We start from the raw sequence: 8,752 nt of genomic DNA, 5'->3' as shown, positions 1-8,752 counted from the left end.
TGTATAATTGGATTGTATGAATTAGTGTGGCATTTAAACAATATGCACACAACTTTTTATTTGCAAAAATAAACTTGACTAAGAGTAGTGGCATTTGGATTTGCAACACTTTCGGAATTTATTATTATTATTTTTATTTCTAATCTAACATTTTATTTTTACCTTCCTTTTTTAGGGCATCTATTTTAACATTTTATTTGATATGGACCTTTTCATCAAAATATGCCTAACATTTTTTGATTCAATATTCTTTTTTTCCATATCCTAACTTAACATTTTTTGAAATATATTTTCATTTTTTGACTAATTGATGCTATCTTACCAAAACCAAAAAATGCTACAACACTATTGATAGGGGTTGGAACAGTCTAAAAGAGGTAGGTTTTCCACAAGGTTATTAACTTATTTTTTGAGGCTACTAGAATGGATATTACTATTCAAAACTATGCCTTTTATCATAATGCAACCAACGTTGAGCTTCTCTCATCCATTCAATATTTTTTTCCTTTTCAGATGGCAACCATGGATTCTGGTTTTAAGTACCTATGTTTCTTCCTTAAGCCAAATCATTATCTTAAAGAAGAATGGAAGTGGCTTCTTAGAAAAATTAAACATAAAATTAGTTTGTGGTGCTACAATTAGTTATCATTAGGGGGAAGAATGATCTTAGTCAAATCTGTACTGGAAAATATCTCGATCTTCTGGCTTTCTATATCCAAAATTTCTAAATCAGTCCTAAACAATATCAAGCAAAGGATGTTCAACATTCGGTGGACTAGTAAAAAAATGCAAAGAAGGGTTTCACCTCGCCATCTGGGACTCCTTGTCTAAACCAAAATATTTTGGCAGATGGGGATTCAAGAACCTGACCTAGTTTAGCAAAGCATTAGCCTTGAAAATTTGTGGAGAGGCTTGTTTGGTGGGGGTCTATGGAGCGAAGTGATTAAGGAGAAGTATCTAAATAAATTGTTAGTGGTGGATTGGCTTAGTGGAGAAGCCAAAAAACCTAACAACAATGGATCCATTCTATGGAAGGATCTTATGGACTCTTTTCCCTTTATCTACAATTGGCTGTCCTAGAAGGTTGGAGATTGAAAAAAAGTGATATTGTCTAAGGATCCCTTTACAGGGGGTGCCTGAGTCTTTAAGTTTTTTGTTGATTTTATTCTTTCACTAACCTCCAAAGGATTTAACTACTTAAATAATGAATCTTGTCAGGGAAAATGGTTGACTTCTTCATATTTGAATTTGTTAGAATCCTTGGCTGAAGTGTGGAACTCCTTCATTAACGAATTGAATATCAATGGGTTTGTCTAGATAAATCGGAGGACCAACTAGTTTGGACTTGGGACAATTTTTTGGGCAGGATGAAAGCTAATATGGCCTATAAAGCAATTTACCATTCAATTGTGGATCAAGACATTAGATGGTGGACCAACATCATTTGGAAATGGAACATTCCTAATAAGCTTAAATTTTTTACCTGGCTAGCGCAAGAAAACAAAAGTTTGACTGGGCAAAATTTGCAGAAAAGAGAGTTTGTAGGGTCTAACCTTTGTTGCCTTCGTATAAATTAGGAAGAAATTGTTCAATGTTGATCATATTTTTATTGGTTGTCACATTTCTAAGAAAATCTGGTATATGGTCTTGATGATATTGACATTAAAGAACATTTTGTACATACTTCTTTTGTGGACTTTCTACAACTCTGGGTGGGAAAATTTAAAAATCACCGCTCTCTCCCTATATTTGTTTCCTGTGGTATCTAGCTTCTCAAGAATAATGTAACCTTCAAAAATGTGACTATTAGTATTATTCATCACTCAGTCAAGATTGTGTCTCATTTTAGGGAATTATCCTTGCCCCAACTTCAGATAAATTTGAGAAGAATCAACTTCCCTTGTTTTGTCTAGGAACTTCCGATTTGTTTCTTTGATGGTGTGGCATAAGGAAATTATTGTGGAGGGTGGGGGGTGGATGATTAAAATGAGAGGGAATAAATCTATGCTTTTCAGAGTTGGTTTAGGAATTGGAACAAACACTAAAGTGGAACTAATTGTTGTTTGGGTTCTTATGTTATTGGCCTCATTAAATAACATCAAATGCATACAAATTTTGGGGGATTCCAAGTGTGTAATTGATTGATTCACAGGTAAAGAGAATATAGAGGTTCTAAACCTTAAAACATGGAAGTTCAAAATTGAAGAGAATAAGAAATATTTTCTGGAGATATGTTTTCAACATATTTACAGAGGGATTAATTCAATTAGTAAAACCTATCAACAAAAGCTCTCTCATTGGATCCTCGACTCGTTTATTATGAAGAAATCAATGGATCCACCATTCAAAGTGTTCACACAATTCAATTAGGCTGATGGTTTAAATATCATATCTCAAGTACCTATGCAAGCGGTATATTTATAATTATTTTTTTTCCAGTTTCAAATTGTTGAGGGAGAGATCTTTATATATGTTAGTTGTCTAATGTTTCCAATTTCTAGTCAACTTAAAACTTCCAAAAATAATTTTAACCACCATAAGGGTCATGTCTTATGTTTTTTGGATTGAATTATCCTAGAAAATATACCAACAAATCTGAATTTGTTCCAGCCAACATTAAGCTCATTGTTGCTGGCATTAGCAGCCTCTGGATGCTTGAAAAACTTTATCTGTACTTTTTTGATTCACTTTGAATAACAAAAAAGTATCTTTTTTTCGTTATATATATATATTTGTAATACACACTAATTTTTTTTTTCTTAATATCAACTCCATATTAAGAACATGATAAATTAAATATCTACCTCATAATGTACAATAAAAATATAAGATTTTTAAAAAAAATTAAATCACTTTATTTTTCTTTATATAAAATTGATATAAAATTATGCTATTTAATATCTACATTGGAAAATATTATTTATCACTGACACTTTTTTAAAAATAATATATTTTTGTTTTAAATATTACATATTAATTGTACATAAACCAACCTAGATCCATCTTAAACCCAGATCTATCAAGCACCAAGAGGGATCAAATCTCTTCAGATACAAACATATTTTAAAGTGAAAAGAGATTAAATCCCTCTCTGCGCTTGATAGATCCAGGGTTAATATGGATCTATGCTGGTTTTTATATACACACATACCATATTTGGGTTGGATCAATCTCTCCCTCTCTCTCTCTCTCTCTCTTCCCTCCTTCTCTACTCTTTCCCTCCCTCTCTCCTTCTCTCTCTCAACTCATCTCTATCTTCCTTCCTCTCTCTCCCTTCCTTTCCCACCTCCATCTGTCTCCCCCCCCCTCTCTCTACCCTCCAACTCTATCACTATCTCCCTCCCTCTTTCCGTCTCTCTCTGTTCCCCCTCCCCCTTTATCAACATGTCTCTCCCTCTCTCTTCCCTTTCTCTCTCTCCCTCTCTCCTTTGCTTCTCTTTGGCTTCCCTCCTCTCCTCTCTCCCTCTCTCTCCATCGCTCCCTTGTCACTTCTTCTCTCTCCACCTCTATCTCTTTATGTCATTTTTCTTCCTTCCTTCTATTGAAATATGTAACTAGATTCAGTCTTCATAATGGCATATGTAGTCATGATTTTATGTATTTAATCAAAAGAGAAAAATAAATTTATTATTTGTGTTCTTGAGGCATGGGTTTCACGCTCAAGGGAAATTTATTTTTAGGTCAATCACCCATTGAGTGCTTATAGGTTTTTCATAAAGTCAATTAAGTCATTGTCATGTATTCAAGACCCATTTGGGCTTGTTGCATATTTTAAAGAAAAAATTATTGAGTCAAAATAGAGTCAAATAACCCTCCAAGACCTCATCATGGCACAAAGATCAAGTCAGCCTACATGAAGGGACAAGTCATCCTCAAGATAGCAATTCCTACCCCTCACAAGCCTATAAATAAGAAGACATTCGACCTCATTTTCACACTCACTCAAGCAATTTCAATCTCCTCAATATAGAAGCTGGAAAAAGACGAAGTAGAAGAAGAAGATCAAGATCGAAGTTTTCGGGCCTCTCCCTTTCATTAGGGTTTCTACAATTTCTTGGCAAGACGAAATTCTTAAGTTTCATCGAAGTTGCGAAGCTATAAGGTCGAAGTTGTGAAGTTACAAGGTTGAAGTTGTGAATTCACCTCTAGATCGAAGTTTTGAAGTTTTTAGGTCGGATTTTTTGAAGTTGCATCAATGTCGAAGTTGTGAGGCTACTAGGTCAAATTTGCTAAAGTTGCTAGGTCGAAGTTGTAGAAATTATTGTTGGGATCAAAGTTGTTGGAGAAGTTGCTGGAAGGACGAAGCTTGTTGTTGGAAGTTGTGGAAGGAAAGCTCATCAAGAAGGAAGGATGAATTGGTCTTATAGGGTCTTGGTCAAGGTTCATAGATCTTGGAAGTCGTTAATTGAAGTTATATAAGAAGAGAAGTATTTTGGTGGGTTTTCCTCTCAGTTTGAAAGGTTTTGGCCCTGGTTGATCGCCTATATATTGTGCCATATTGTCTCATTGTTCTTTATGATTTGGTAGTTGTTTTATGATAGAGAACACCAATAATAATAAAGGAAAGATAAAGTTAATCAAGTAAATTAAAAATACATCACAATCAATTATCAAAGTAAGAGAAATCACCTACACTTGTTGCCCCCTAGATTTCTCAACATGGTATCAGAGCTAAGGTGACTACATCAAGGAAGGGAAACATGAAGAAGGATACTCTAGGGCTGAGGTATAAAGAGATCATCTTGGAAAAATCAAGAGCACCAGTCATCAAGAAGGACTAACCCTCTTATCATATTGAAAGGGAATAATTAAGAGCATCACAAAATACCTAAAAACCCTATCTCATCCAAAGAAGGGTTCCACATTTGACGAATTCTTGGGAAACTCACACATTCTACAATCATTATCATGAGGAAGGAAGAGAAGCAATTTTGGGTTTGTTTTTCTAGGCTATATTCTCCACACATGTGATGTATTAAGACATCCTTCTGCAACAAGAAGTATCAAATTTCAACCACCATTAGGGATCAAGTTCTGTGCCAAGAAAGGTCTCCTTTGCAAGCCAAAAAACAAGAAAAAGAAGTCAATTCAAGAGAAGTATAAAGGAGGGAAATTTGTCCATCTTCAAGCCACATGTGTGAACTAGGGTTATTACAGAAAAGGCCAAAATCATAGAATTGCTACAACAAGCCAAAATTCTGAAGAAAGGCTGAAATTTGAGGTTGTGAAACAAGTTTAAGTAGCATTGTCTTGAAGGAATAAAATCAGGAAAAAACATTGTCGTCATCATCAAGGAACCAATGTGATCTCCCTTTGAGCCAAGGATCACTTTTGAGGAAAGACATCTTCACCAAGAAGACATCTTCTATTGTATATGTCATCATAAAAATCAAGAAGGAATCAAGTTGAATATTTAATAATCTAGGAGTATCTTCACTTGACAAGTAAGTATTTTTATATCTGTATTTGAATATGTCAAAATTAATTCATATTGCAAGAAGAGAAACAAATTGGTTGGGTCATCAAAATTTCTTGCATGGAAGAAGAGGATAGATTTGATCCTCATAGAAAATGAAGTTGTTGGTCATGTTAAGGGTTTAATTGTCGAACTACCAAAAGAAGAAGCTCAAGTTCTACAAGATGATGATATCAAATGAAGGAATAGTTGCATACTTTATGAGGGTTTCATAAATAAGAGACCAACTCCAAGGGTTTGGAGAAATAATGTCTAACAAGGAAATGACTACCATAGTGCTCAATGCACTACCAGAAGAATGGGGCAAATTCACATCAACCATCTATGGGAATAAGGAAGCTACTCCATTCAATGAACTATGGTCATTGTGATCGAAGAAACCAGGTTGAAGGCAAAAATCGATGTAGGATCAAGAGAGCAACCTCAAGCATTTGCTGTCATGGCTAGAAGAAAAGGGAAGCTTGGGAAGCTTGGTCCTCAGAAAAAGAAGAAGAACATGTCGAAGATTCAATGCTATGGTTGTCATGAATATGGGCACTACAAGAGAGATTGCCTAAATCTCAAGAAATACAAAAAATAGAGAGGAAGGGATAGCAACATCTCTTTATAGGACTGGCTTTGAACTCTAGACAAGAAATGACAAAAGATTTCAATTATATGTAAAGTGATATTGTCCTCTTTTGCGACGGTTGAAGATGTTCTTGCATGGAAAGTGGGGAATGGTGAAAAATTGAGAATAGGGTTGGATTTGTGGGTTGGTTGTGGAGAGCCATCATATCCTTGTGAATTGGTGCACATATTAAATGAAAATGGAAGGAACGCTTTAAATCAAATTGTTGTTCATACTCGTACATCCATATGGACACAAGGTTGGATCAATGCCTTTCAACTCAATTTTCCAAATGAGAACTAGGACCACTACAACAATTATATTATTAGTTTGAATATTACTCATGTGTGTCTTAGGAAGGAGGATTACAAATTGTGTTGGGTACACTCACCGTCTGGGAAATACACCCCTAAATTAGGTTATTTGTACTTGTGTAATGATAGAAAGCTGGATAAACTGGCCTTGTGGTGGAAGAAGTTGTGGAAGCTTAAGAGTCGCTCTACGAATCATTTATTCCTATAATGTTTGCTAGAAAATAAAATCCCAACTTGGGACATGTTGAAAATGCAACAAGAAAATCATAATTTAATTTTGTCCTTGAATTAAATTGGGAATAGAATTGTAATTCCACATCTTATGGCAACTTGTATTAGTTAAATATGTTAATTTGACTTAGTTGGGTCAGTTAATTCGAGTTGAGGGTATAACTTGAGTCATGTAGAGTGTGTCCTACTTTATAGGGTCCCTGGTTGAGTTAATTTTGAGTTGTAATTAATTAATTCAGTTTATTTGAGTTAAAGTCAATTGAAATAGTTCCAATTATTGGAGGAACTAGTGGGAGGTCTAGTAGTGTGGTGCTGCCCGCAGTGATCAACCAGTAAAATGATGATTCACTCATAAATAAATCATGCATGTCAGATATGTGAGTTAACCAGTTGAGATTGGAGTTCAGGGACAGTGTAATCATCAGAATTGTACAAGTGGTGCATGTAGTTAGAGGAAGGCCTATGAGGATTGTGCAATTCCAATTGACGAATTTCCCTAATTAATAGGGGGCTAATTCCCAAGGAAAAAATGCAAGGAAATAGGGACTTGGGCAAGCAGAAAATTGGTTAAGTATTGGTTTGGGATTGTCTAGGAAGCAATGAGACAAATAGAGATAGTGCAGAGGTTTCTCGGGCTTGAACAAAGCATTGTAATCTTATATTTTATGACTAATGCAATATACAGATAGTAGGGGTTTTTAGTTGTGTTTTTCCCTAGGAAATCATTGTGTATTGTGTTGATTGAATTATTTCCCTTGTATTATTCATGATTTTGCGATCGTTAAATTTTTTCCACTAATGAGTAGAGTAGATTCAAGTCTATCGTTTTAGTAAATTACAATTAGCAGTTTGAATATACAAGGAATTTCTACATGGTATCAGAGCATAAATCACTCTAGAAAAGGAGAATATGAGTTTGTATTTTGCAGGTGAAATCACTTTTTCATTATCATACTTCAGAGCCATCAGGATTTCGTTCTATGGATTGAGACTTGAATATGCCCTTAAGGGTAGTTTGAAATATATTGCTTGGAAGGACAAGATGGAGGTGTTAGAGTACGTTAATTTATTAGTTGAAGGTCTTCGAACTATTATTTTTCTGTCTCGAAGGGGTCAAATTCATAAACATTTTCACTCTCATAAATTTGACCTATCACTGCCTAGAGAGTCATGATGAGTTTGGTCATCACCTTAATCATTAAAGTCAGTCATGGAAAGGGGTGTCTGAGCATTGAAAGATGTTATAACAATCTGCTGATTCAGGATATTGAGTGTTGATAGGGTGTCTACAATTAAAGGAATGATGTCAGAGCAGTATAGTCATTAATGTTCCAATTTGTCCCCTCTTTAGATATCATATTTTTCCCTTTTCCCCATCCCTTATTCCCTTTTTATCTTAAAATTCCCCTATTCCTAAACATTCATATTATCATTATTCCTTATTTCAGGCATAGACACCCCACCCCCATTTTATCCTAAGTATAAATCCCTAGGCCTAAATTTTCCTTTCCTAAACACCATTGTGCGTGATGATTGACCCCTGTCGCTATCCATTTCATATGAGTCATTCATCATACTTCCATCATTTCCCTAGATTTTGTCATGATCCCAAACTCCGAAATGATGGATTTTCAGGTGCTTTTCAAGTGCAACACTGATTAAACATCAAGCTCGATTACATCAGAATTTTTTTCGAATTATTTTCAAATCATTGCAGAAGGCCGCCACTTTTCATTACCTCTGATCACATGTAAATGAATTCATTCTTCATGCAGGGAATTTGGGAATTAATCATATTTTGAAGTCAGGTCATAGAGGAATTCACACAGTTTGTTGCACTCTTGTTGTGTAGAGGGTGCCAAGGTCATAAAGTGTTGCACAGGGTATTCATCTACACGCAGTTTCATTCTCAGAGATGGGAGAGGTAGGAGTCGATGACCTTTCCTGATTTTTCGTTGTTTTATATCCCGATAAAATTCCTCCAAACTTTGTACATATTTTGATAAAGGAGTAAATGATGCGCACACTCTATTTTGTCCAACAATATCGTTACATTTCGAAGTTCTCAGTCGTATTTCATAAATACGAACTATTGTCATTATGCTATTGTTGAGAGGTCGA

This window comes from Pinus tabuliformis, chromosome 5_2 (assembly GCF_031772625.1).
Source record: "Pinus tabuliformis cultivar Carrire ecotype Pingquan chromosome 5_2, CPIR1, whole genome shotgun sequence".
Taxonomy (NCBI): domain Eukaryota; kingdom Viridiplantae; phylum Streptophyta; class Pinopsida; order Pinales; family Pinaceae; genus Pinus; species Pinus tabuliformis.
This window is presented reverse-complemented; position numbering follows the sequence as displayed.